The following is a 13475-nucleotide window of genomic DNA, read 5'->3' on the forward strand; positions in this document are numbered from 1 at the left end:
GAGGAGGTTTGTGATATGAGGAGGTTTGTGATATGAGGAGGTTTGTGATATGAAGAGGTTTTTGATATGAGGAGGTTTGTGATATGAGGAGGTTTGTGATATGAGGAGTTTTTTGATATGAGGAGGTTTGTGATATGAGGAGGTTTGTGATATGAGGAGGTTTTTGATATGAGGAGGTTTGTGATATGAGGAGGTTTGTGATATGAGGTTTGTGATATGAGGAGGTTTGTGATATGAAGAGGTTTTTGATATGAGGAGGTTTGTGATATGAGGAGGTTTGTGATATGAGGAGGTTTGTGATATGAGGTTTGTGATATGAGGAGGTTTGTGATATGAAGAGGTTTTTGATATGAGGAGGTTTTTGAAAGTGTGATACGATTACAACCCTGGAAATCTGTGAGAAAGTAAGAGAGTTTGAGAGGGTGAGACAGATACTGTATCAACAGTGGTGAACGGAAACAGAGTGTCGCAGAGAGCTAGGTGAGCAGAGGGGTATATGTGATTGAGCTTGAGCGTCTGTCTGTGATTCCGGTTTCTATTTCGGGCTCGCTACCACAAGTGCATGTTCACAAATAGAAAACGGAGAAACAGGCTGCAATGTGCTCTACATATAGCATCATTTATGAACAGGAGAATACATATTTTCACCTACACTACACTCCCTCTCTCCATAATCCAAAGCACATACATTAAACCAGCTACCATCCCACAGATACGTGTAGGATTTCATCCATGTTATTGCCTGTTTTCTCATACTAGTCATTGTATTCTCATGTAGTGAGTGATATTCTCATATAGGTTGAACAGAAATGTACATGATGAATCCCCAAATAGTCTGTCCAGTTGATACCATGAGACAAATCTTTCTGGCCATCAGAGTGCTTCGTTTCATTTGCTGGCACAATATGTTTGTTTTCTTTCTCAATAAGAAGTAGAGTGATTGCTTTGCAATGTTTTGATGTAGTGGCCTACATCCTGACAAGTCTAACACACTTCATCAGACACTTATTTATGATACACACACACACACACACACACACACACACACACACACACACACACACACACACACACACACACACACACACACACACTTCACACAATACACACTACACTACACTACACTACACTACACTACACTACACTGCACACACCTTCTGTAAACAGTAAAGCTCTGTTCCCCGGGCGCCGAAGACGTGGATGTTGATTAAGGCAGCCCCCCGCACCTCTCTGATTCAGAGGGGTTTGGTTAAATGGGGAAGACACATTTCAGTTGAAGGCGTTCAGTTGTACAACTGTCTAGGTATCCACTTTCCCCTTTCTATTTCTGGTGAAAAACCCTCATCTGTATGGTAATGCTGATACTCCTTGGCCAGGGTGTTGTAACAGTAATCAGTACCGTATGGTGTCATGACGTTGGCCTCTTTTGGTACAGGGAGGACAGTTGACCCCCCCCCCCCCCCAATCCACCCTGTGTGTAAAGGGTTGTAAAAACTCTAAAATTCCAGGAGAGTCTCTGGCCACATGGCCCATAGAGAGACACAGGAAATTCTTCCAACTCATAGAATTGGAGAGCCAAGCGACATTTTGTGTGTGCTGGAGAAGGTATGGAAGATTGGTGAAGAATCCAGCTACGAACTGATCCGCTTGGTACAATTTTGTGATACTCAGAAGAGACAATATAGCCATATTACCATAAAACTGTTTATATAATAGCATCATAATGGTTGTATAGAATGTATTAATAAGGATAAAGCTTTTGTAAGACATTGAGATGCTATGTACTGATGTAATGTGATAGAATTGTATTTCTGTAACCAAATCTAACTCAGTCATAGGCACGCCCCCAGGGACCCATACAGGACCAGGCGTCATTTGACAAGCTGTTCTATGGGCACTATAAAACACCCCCTGATTTACATGTCTTCAGACCAGGCCTACACTCTATGGCCAGAGGTTTGACCATCCAAGTACTCTACTGAAAGTGAACCATACCACGTGGTTAACTTTTAGACTATCGATACTGACAGAATAAGAACAAGTCTTTGATATTAATTATTAGTCTGCAGCTAAGTAAATTATATCATCGAACGCGAAGACCAACGAAACAACCATTCTATGACGACATTAATGAATGTCGCTCTGAAAGATCCATTCTAACCGAGAGAGAGAGAGAGAGAGAGAGAGAGAGAGAGAGAACGCGGACAAAACTCGCCAACAGAACAGAACTCTCGAACAAGGATCACGATGACACATGAGCGTAAATATGTATTGATTGCAATTGTTCCCGAATGAGTGAGCCTTCAATTGTCAATTGTTAATATTAATGAACTCTGTGTAACTTCTCAGCGGACAATTTATGACCCATTGTTCAACAGGCCGACCTGCCTGTTTAGCCCACAAGGGCACATTCCTCTACCAATCCTTTGTGACGATAATTACTGTTTGTATGTTTTTCTGTTAATTACTTAGTGTAGTAAATAAATGATTTTAAGACAATTGATGTATGGATGATTTTAGTAAAGACTGGGTTCGTGCAGATACAACAATTTACGACGTTTGGAATGAGACTGGACTAGAGGTAAAATACACCATTTAAACAAGAAGATAATCGGCCTATACTATAATACAATATAATATTATAGTACAGGAAAGTTATATTAGGAAAATTATAGCTTTGTAATCTGAATATTCTCCTTGGTGCCCCGATCTCCGAGTTAATTACAATTAAATGATTAATCAGTTTAATCGCGTGATAATAATTACAGGGAGCTAATTGATAAACATATCTTCAGTGTAATGGTACCCCAAAAACACGACATTTGGAGCCCCGTGCGAGGAATCTAAGATAGAATTGGACTTTGCTGTGAAATTCTATATATCAATTGTGCAAACAGAATTGTACAAACAGCCTGCTATATAAACAAAGTGATTGTGCATTTTCCATTGAGAGAAGCTATTTAGAGTAGCTCCGGTCTTATGTCGATAGCAGTGAGGATTAAATTCCAGATTTAGTCCGTTAGACCAAACGGTACTATTTCTGTCGGTCAATATTAACTTCTAGAGTAAGGGTAGAAATTAGAAGTTAACTGTCCGGTAAACCGAGCCGAATAATTTGCCTACCGCACTAAGACAGTGTGGGCAGACCGTATGCGTATTTTGTATTTAAGTACCGTGTCGCTCCGGTCAGCATAAACGACAGCAGAATATGCTGAATGGGGTTAAGGTGAGACGTCACTAGAAAACCCACCCTTTCCATAAGTGAAAGGATCCTATTTTGGTGCTTGGAAGGATACTCCTGAACCAAGTAGCAATAGCTTAGCATTACGGGTAAGCTAACAGAGAGGGAACATTTTACCCTCCCCCGTAACACGTTTAAAATTCATCCGCTAGCGCGACGGAAGTCCGACCTTTGTACTTCCGTTTAATTTCAGCATTCTGCACCCTGGTGGTGAAGAATTGCCAGTACATCTCTAGGGGAAATTCAAACGTGGAGCACGGTAACATATCCAGACAATCACAATTGACTGGATATGACGTCTCATTCAATTTAACTAACAAGTGAAATTGCCAGATTTACCTTTTCAAGTGGATCTTTCAAATAATATCCAAAATTGATTGGGCGTCTACAATGAGACATGATTAACTTTTTCCAAACTTAACTTAGATGAAGCAATGCTCTCAGGTTAATTGAAAGTTAATTCCCAGATAGCCTATACAGGTTTGATATATCATAAATAGATTAATCAGTAAAATCTGCTTTAGCAAAGCACATTCACCAAACCCATTACTGACGGGAGTGAATCCCATGTGGCTCAGCCCCAGAGAGGAGCGTACCCTAGTGGTGAAGGGTCCCAACATTTGAACTACGGTTTACACTTATGATATCCAATCAATGGAGATTGTATGGATTATCGTCTCATTCAATTAATTTAGTTAAATTGTCGAACATACCTTTCTAGGTTCTTCCAATTAAATGAGACAACTTAAACTTTGCATATTAACCGGGATGAAGCAACCTCTCAGGTAATTCAAAGTTAATTCCCAGATAGCCTATACAGGTTTGATATATCATAAATAGATTAATCAGTAAAATCTGCTTTAGCAAAGCACATTCACCAAACCCATTACTGACGGGAGTGAATCCTATGTGGCTTCAGCCCCAGGGAGGAGCGTACCCTAGTGGTGAAGGGTCCCAACATTTGAACTACGGTTTACACTTATGATATCCAATCAATGGAGATTGTATGGATTATCGTCTCATTCAATTTAATAAGTTAAATTGTCGAACATACCTTTCTAGGTTCTTCCAATTAAATGAGACAACTTAAACTTTGCATATTAACCTGGATGAAGCAACCTCAGGTAATTCAAGTTTAATACCCAGATAGCCTACCCAGGTAGGACTAATCATTGGCATTGATTAATTAAATTTGCTTTTGCAAATTCATTCACGTCCAACTTCCACAGTACTGTACAGTACTGATGGTTCATTAACGTCTATAAATAGATTAAAATCGTCTTTGCAGCTCCCCACACCCCACATTCCAAAATTTTGGAAAATTAGGAAAATAAATAAATAAATAATCCCTTTCAAATGTTCTAATAATGTGCAGGCTATCAGAGGGGGTGGTCCCCACTCGCCCGCTAATTAGTGAACCTCCACCCGTAAATGGATTGATCTCTGACCTCAGCAGCGATAACAACCCTAATTATGCCATTAGTGGAAAAGCAGACAACAATGTTTTCCAAAATCAACCATCGGGCGCAGGCCTCGTAAAGGTTCTCTCCAGTCTAGCTCTGATGTCTTGCCATCCGAGATTGCCATCTGTCCAATACTGCAGTGCACAGCTGAAGCACGAGCAGGTAACGGTAGACATAAAGGGACAGGTGGAGAGAACCGGGAAACCAATGACAAATGCAGAAAAGGGAAAAATTCTGCTAGCTATGGAACTGCGTTCGAAAACTGAACAATTAAATGTAATTGCAAAAACGTATGACGATGAACAAGCACAAGCTCTTCAACAAAATCGTTTTCTACAGGAACAAAATCATATGCTACAGTAACAACTCGATTTAGCCAAAACTAAATACGATGATGTCCACGCCAAACTAGATAAATCTGAAGAGTTATCTACAAACAGGAGCGCTCAACTTGACAACATGCATGCTGTTTTGTTGAATGTTACTCAAAATAACACGGTGCTCCTCAAAGCGCTGCAGACCAAAGACGATCAGTTAATGAACACAATGACAAAGTTGGATGATAAATCAGCAGAACTTATTGAAGTCGCTGACCAAATGAATGATGAGAGAACTCAGGTGATGAGGTTGGAAATATTGATTTCTAAGCAAGCAGAGGAAATCTCATCACTGAATCTCTCGCTCCGTACTCAAGACCTCTACCTGCAAACCATGACAGATAAGTTTGAGACCGAAAGGAGCAGGTGTGACACTCACGTGTCCAAAATCAGTACTCTAAGCGCTCAAGTGGACTCTGCAATGCAGCAGAATTCCACCCTTAGGTACCATCTGGAGGAAATCCAGAATGGTCACGCTCTACAGCGCGACTTCTCATTCAAGCAACCGGAGCCCTGTGCTCACAGGAGTGAAGACAATAGGTTTCAGACCTTGCCTCCCTCATGTGTCCCTCAGTCTTCTCCTCTTGGCCTTTCGGCACTGAGTAATATGGCGCCTCTTGGCCAACAACAACAAGGCTTGGCTTCTTCTCTTGGCCTTTCGGCCCCAATCTCTCCACAGGATGAAGCCAACCCTCTCCGCCCGCTTGGCACGGAATACCTTGACAAACTCGTCAAGAATTTCCCCACCTTTGACCCCGTTCCAGGTCAGCCAAACGATACTGAGACGTTCCTAGCTGACATAGAGGACGCGTTGGGTGGCTACCCGAACGCTACGGGTTCTGACAGGGTTTACCTGTTGAAGCGAACGTCGAATAGACACGTGACGAGGTTCATTCGTCTACAACAGCAACACGTGCTAAATGACTATGCTAAACTTGCCACAGCTTTGAAATTAGAATTCAGTGGTTCTGCGACTCGCAAACACGATAGCTCACTGGCTAACACCGTCAAACAAGCTCGGAACGAACACCCACAAGCTTACTATCATAGGCTTCGTTCAGCTTACTTTGGCCTACTCACTGAAACAGGAATGGAAGAGCTGTTACCATTCAAACAAATGTTTCTGTCAAACATGTATCCCACCTTCATTACCTACTTGGGCCCTGCAGCCCACGTTGGCTTGCCTATCTTACAACTCAGAGAGCTTGCAAGCACAGCTTTTGAGGCATCAAAAGTTCACAACGCTAAGAGCCCTGACCACTCAGTTTTGAAGTTTAACCAGGAACACTCACTCCAGTTAGAGGGTGCATTATCAGGTATTGGAGCATCGAGAGATGACGCACAACAACAGTCTCTACCACGAAACCCTGATTCCAATAACCTCCGCGGTCGAAATAACTGTAAAATACGTAGCCATCAACATGACTACCGCTACAATCGACCCGTTCGCTACGTTCCTGCACCCAACCCACCAAAAGTGTCAGAGCACAAGGGTAACAAAGGGTTGAAGGACGATCAAAACGTAGACCAATGTTCTCCAGAAGTCCCACTACGGGAAGAACTTAAGCGAGAACAATTTGAGAAAAGGGTAAAAGATAAGTCACAAGGACTAGACCGGGAATTACCGGACACCAGGTCCGCAGGAATTAACACCCATAGCATGGACGTTAAAGTTCAAATTTCTCCCGCTCTCATTCAAGACCCCATCCAGGGCCCGCTTGATCAAGAAACAAGCCCCCGGGCTCTGTCCATAGACTCTGATACAAAAGTTGCGAAGAAAAAGGTCAAACGCTTCGTTAAAGCCAAGCCCACTCAAAATCGGAAAAGTCAATCTGCTTCCATCTTGAACAGACATGGCACATCACGTCGTTGCGAACGACCACTCCACTTTGTGGGGAATATGTCCACTAACCACGAATCTAAACGGCCATACCTGGAAACAGTCCTGGAGGACTGCTTAGCTTGTCATGCGCTAATTGATTCGGGTGTGACAATATCACTCATCTCTCAAACATTGTTTGATGATCTCAAAAGGGCTTTGAAACCAACTAAACGTTGGTTAACCTGTTAGGGCTAGGGGGCAGTATTGACACGGCTGGATAAAAAATCATACCCGATTTAATCTGGTTACCACTCCTACCCAGTAACTAGAATATGCATATACTTATTACATATGGATAGAAAACACCCTAAATTTTCTAAAACTGTTTGAATGGTGTCTGTGAGTATAACAGAACTCATTTGGCAGGCAAAACCCTGAGACATTTTCTGACAGGAAGTGGATACCTGATGTGTTGTATTACCTTTAAACCTATCCCATTGAAAAACACAGGGGCTGAGGAATATTTTGGCACTTCCTATTGCTTCCACTAGATGTCACCAGCCTTTACAAAGTGTTTTGAGTCTTCTGGAGGGAGATCTGACCGAACAAGAGCCATGGAACGATGATGGCCCATTAGACACCTGGCGCGCGAGTTCATGTTGGGTACCCTCGTTCCAATACGTTATAAAAGAGTATGCATTCGTCCACCTTGAATATTATTCATGTTCTGGTTAAAAAGGCCCTAATGATTTATGCTATACAACGTTTGACATGTTTGAACGAACGTAAATATATTTTTTCCCCTCGTTCATGACGAGAAGTCCGGCTGGCTTAGATCATGTGCTAACAAGACGGAGATTTTTGGACATAAATGATGAGCTTTTTTGAACAAAACTACATTCGTTATGGACCTGTGATACCTGGAAGTGACATCTGATGAAGAGAATCAAAGGTAATGGATTATTTACATAGTATTTTCGATTTTAGATCTCCCCAACATGACGTCTAGTCTGTATCGCAACGCGTATTTTTCTGGGCGCAGTGCTCAGATTATTGCAAAGTGTGATTTCCCAGTAAGGTTATTTTTAAATCTGGCAAGTTGATTGGGTTCAAGAGATGTAAATCTATAATTCTTTAAATGACAATATAATATTTTACCAATGTTTTCTAATTTTAATTATTTAATTTGTGGTGTTGACTTGACTGCCGGTTATTGGAGGGAAACGATTTCCTCAACATCAATGCCATAGTAAAACGCTGTTTTTGGATATAAATATGAACTTGATAGAACTAAAAATGCATGCATTGTCTAACATAATGTCCTAGGAGTGTCATCTGATGGAGATTGTAAAAGGTTAGTGCATCATTTTAGCTGGTTTTATGGTTTTGGTGACCATGTCTTTGAATTGACAAAACATTACACACAACTCTTGTAAATGTACTGTCCTAACATACTCTAAATTTATGCTTTCGCCGTAAAACCTTTTTGAAATCGTAAAACGTGGTTAGATTAAGGAGATGTTTATCTTTCAAAGGGTGTAAAATAGTTGTATGTTTGAAAAATTTGAATTTTGACATTTATTTGGATTCAAATTTGCCGCTCTTGAAATGCACCTGCTGTTGATGGAGTGCACCACGGGTGGGACGCTAGCGTCCCACCTAGCCCATAGAGGTTAAAAGTGGAACGATGCGACACTAAACTTCGAGGGGTCACTCAGACTACCTCGCCTCTCACATTGAGAGTCATGCTGAAACTACACTTCCAGGACGTATCGCTCGTTCACCCTGTGTATGTTACCAGCCTCGAAACTGTAACCCTGCTACTTGGAGCAGACTTGATGGATCGGTTACTCCCATTGATGGATTGGAAAACCAACCAGGTATGGTCACAGGCCACAGTGCCTTCTCCACTGACCACACTGTCTTCCCCTAACGCTAGCTGCAACGCAGTCCTTCACGAGGGGTATCTGTCGAAAGCACCCCTTGAGAAAAAGACGTTTAGAAACCTCTTGGTACAAAATCCGATCCACGGAGATAGTACGATATCTCGACACATTCCATCAGCCAACCTGATTGACCATTCTTTTCATGATTTCGAGCCAGCTGTCTCTGTGAATAAGCAACTTCCCTCCTCCTTGCAGTCATGTAATACGGTAGTTGAGATGAACTTTTCTTTCCCTTTGGACACTTCCGCAAGCACTGCGGCCGTCACAGCAAGAAAAACATTGATGAGCAGAGTATACTCTGCTTCCGATGATACACCTTCCACTTTGTTGGGGACTGTCACCCCTTACAATGACACTAATGGCGTCAGTCCAGCAACTGACCCGATGACTCCCACTTGTGAAACACTTTGCGATATCACAGACCGATATCCTCGTCTCAGTTCGCAGGTAATGAAGAGGTTGCCACACGCGGACGCAGTGGTGACTGACATGCCTCGACAGCCACTGAGCTTTTTGAAGCACAAACACCAGGAGATTTGGTTGAAAGGTTACAGCCATTCTCAGAACAACGCGGCCGCTGACAACTCGTACATAGGGTCCGACCTTTTCATTTGCGCATCGGACACCAACACCACCCGCTGGTGGGGGGGTCCCGAGGCACAAAGGGGGGGAATAGTAGCCCAGACCCATGATGAGCCTCATCGAGGCCGGTGGGGGGGTCAAGACTACGGACAACACCGTGCGAGGCCGCCAGAGCATAAATCAAATCTAGTTGTAAACTCTCCTATGAGAACAGTGAGGAGCAGACAGGCCCCTAGACGGGGATTATCTTAGAAGACATCTAAGATAGTACTGAGGTGTACCACACTGGTCGTAAAGGAAGTCCAGTGGACTTGTCCACCTCCAAAACAAATGGCAACAATAATCATTCTTTGCCATGTGTAGGTTCAACTACAATACAACTAGTAAAATGCTCCAATCATGTGTTCCGGTAGATAATATTTCAGAATAAATCGGTAGGATAACTGGTCCCCTTGAGTACCAGTACCAATACTAACAACAGTCAGTCCAGCTACAATCAGTAAGAAGGTTAGAGACTTAACCAATCAAATTACCATTGACAACAGCGACATAGGAGTCACTCAGAGTGCAACACGTGGAGGGGAATCTCCAGTGCACTCTTCCAATGGTTAACACACATGTCACTAATAAATAGGATCCTCCATTCAGGAGGAAAATTATTAGAAGTCATGAACCATATTCACACCACGTATGACTGGTCCAATACTTAAAGAGTACTTCCGTCGTGAGGTTAGCTCCTCCGTGGATAACATAGCTATGAAATAGACTTCATACCTATCGCCACTACAAAAGTGGAAGAAACAGTGACTTGTAGAAAAACTACTACAGACTCCCTTGACACCAATTCTGACTGACCTCCAGGCATTGACCTGAAAATTACTACGTCAGACTCATTCTGAACAAGTTGTAATCTGCCCGGATACTTGGTTTTCTTCCCTTGACATGAGCGCTTGTGTAAGCATAAACGCACATGCACAACGGAACATCCAATTAGGATTTATGCTAGGACCACTTAAGGGCCCAAGCAATATACCAGCCTTAGTAAAGTTGAACATTTACTTCTAGGCCTTTGACTCTACAGCACTCACCAGTTTTCTTCCCAGAAGTCCATAGGTCATACCTGTAGACTGCCCAAAACTAGTGCATTACAGCTGTAGACTTATCATATAGTTATCAACTTAGGATAGCGCCTAAGCAACACACCAAGTAGGAAAACCCTAGGTATGGCATTAGAGACAATGCCATGATAATCATTTTGCCAGAACATTGGACGTATATAGAATACAGTCCAATTAGATGATTTTTTGTGTGAACTATATTTTGTATATTTTTTTGGTTTTGTTTATGCTTTCATTCCTTTTCGGTTCAGTTCCTTTGACACATAGGAAGTGATAGAGCCATAAACAAAGTCCCCATACAACCATCACTTAGTGCCACAACGCCGCTCATTGGGGAATTAATGTAATTATATATATTTCATGAGTGTGTGTGCGTTGTTAACATCTGCCTAAGTTACTGCCCAGATCTTCCAGTCTGGACGACGGGTCCGCAACGGCGACCCCAAATCCGGCCACCCACAGCCTATCCTTGTGGCGGCATGCCCGCTGTCAGAGAGACTACCAAGGTAAACCACCAGAGGGGGGGACCGCAACGGCGATCACCAACCGGACATCAACTGCCCATCCTTGTGGTGGACGGCTCCGCTTTCAGAGAGCCTACCAAGTTCAACCACCAGAGAGGACTGCAACGATGATCTACCAATGGGACATCACGTGCTCATGATTTTATGTTGATTGCAGGATAAACAAGATCCAAACCACCAGGGGGGGTATGTCATGACGTTGGCCTCTTTTGGTACAGGGAGGACAGTTGACCCCCCCCCAATCCACCCTGTGTGTAAAGGGTTGTAAAAACTCTAAAATTCCAGGAGAGTCTCTGGCCACATGGCCCATAGACAGACACAGGAAATTCTTCCAACTCATAGAATTGGAGAGCCAAGCGACATTTTGTGTGTGCTGGAGAAGGTATGGAAGATTGGTGAAGAATCCAGCTACGAACTGATCCGCTTGGTACAATTTTGTGATACTCAGAAGAGACAATATAGCCATATTACCATAAAACTGTTTATATAATAGCATCATAATGGTTGTATAGAATGTATTAATAAGGATAAAGCTTTTGTAAGACATTGAGATGCTATGTACTGATGTAATGTGATAGAATTGTATTTCTGTAACCAAATCTAACTCAGTCATAGGCACGCCCCCAGGGACCCATACAGGACCAGGCGTCATTTGACAAGCTGTTCTATGGGCACTATAAAACACCCGCTGATTTACATGTCTTCAGACCAGGCCTACACTCTATGGCCAGAGGTTTGACCATCCAAGTACTCTACTGAAAGTGAACCATACCACGTGGTTAACTTTTAGACTATCGATACTGACAGAATAAGAACAAGTCTTTGATATTAATTATTAGTCTGCAGCTAAGTAAATTATATCATCGAACGCGAAGACCAACGAAACAACCATTCTATGACGACATTAATGAATGTCGCTCTGAAAGATCCATTCTAACCGAGAGAGAGAGAGAGAGAGAGAGAGAGAGAGAGAACGCGGACAAAACTCCCCAACAGAACAGAACTCTCGAACAAGGATCACGACGACACATGAGCGTAAATATGTATTGATTGCAATTGTTCCCGAATGAGTGAGCCTTCAATTGTCAATTGTTAATATTAATGAACTCTGTGTAACTTCTCAGCGGACCGTTTATGACCCATTGTTCAACAGGCCGACCTGCCTGTTTAGCCCACAAGGGCACATTCCTCTACCAATCCTTTGTGACGATAATTACTGTTTGTATGTTTTTCTGTTAATTACTTAGTGTAGTAAATAAATGATTTTAAGACAATTGATGTATGGATGATTTTAGTAAAGACTGGGTTCGTGCAGATACAACAATTTACGACGTTTGGAATGAGACTGGACTAGAGGTAAAATACACCATTTAAACAAGAAGATAATCGGCCTATACTATAATAGAATATAATATTATAGTACAGGAAAGTTATATTAGGAAAATTATAGCTTTATAGCTTTGTAATCTGAACAGTAATCAGTACTGTATGGTAATGCTGATACTCCTTGGCCAGGGTGTTGTAACAGTAATCAGTACTGTATGGTAATGCTGATACTCCTTGGCCAGGGTGTTGTAACAGTAATCAGTACTGTATGGTAATGCTGATACTCCTTGGCCAGGGTGTTGTAACAGTAATCAGTACTGTATGGTAATGCTGATACTCCTTGGCCAGGGTGTTGTAACAGTAATCAGTACTGCATGGTAATGCTGATACTCCTTGGCCAGGGTGTTGTAACAGTAATCAGTACTGTATGGTAATGCTGATACTCCTTGGCCAGGGTGTTGTAACAGTAATCAGTACTGCATGGTAATGCTGATACTCCTTGGCCAGGGTGTTGTAACAGTAATCAGTACTGTATGGTAATCCTGATACTCCTTGGCCAGGGTGTTGTAACAGTAATCAGTACTGTATGGTAATGCTGATACTCCTTGGCCAGGGTGTTGTAACAGTAATCAGTACTGCATGGTAATCCTGATACTCCTTGGCCAGGGTGTTGTAACAGTAATCAGTACTGTATGGTAATCCTGATACTCCTTGGCCAGGGTGTTGTAACAGTAATCAGTACTGTATGGTAATGCTGATACTCCTTGGCCAGGGTGTTGTAACAGTAATCAGTACTGTATGGTAATCCTGATACTCCTTGGCCAGGGTGTTGTAACAGTAATCAGTACTGTATGGTAATGCTGATACTCCTTGGCCAGGGTGTTGTAACAGTAATCAGTACTGTATGGTAATGCTGATACTCCTTGGCCAGGGTGTTGTAACAGTAATGCCCTATTTCCCCAATGAAATTAAATCCCACGCAAAGCTGGACAATCCGCTTGCCTGTTTCATGTTGATAACTTACACTGTTTTCATCAAATACACGCACACACACAAACCCATACACACTCACACAC

At 42.4% G+C, this 13475-nt stretch overlaps 1 protein-coding gene across 2 annotated transcripts in view; it reads right to left on the reverse strand.

Annotated features, from left to right (window-relative positions):
* The window catches only part of LOC106566589 (uncharacterized), a 96236-nt gene that overhangs the window by 25695 nt on the left and 57066 nt on the right, over window positions 1-13475 (reverse strand). The gene's annotated exons all lie outside the window — the stretch shown is intronic.

This window comes from Salmo salar, chromosome ssa13 (genome assembly GCF_905237065.1).
Source record: "Salmo salar chromosome ssa13, Ssal_v3.1, whole genome shotgun sequence".
Taxonomy (NCBI): Eukaryota; Metazoa; Chordata; class Actinopteri; order Salmoniformes; family Salmonidae; genus Salmo; species Salmo salar.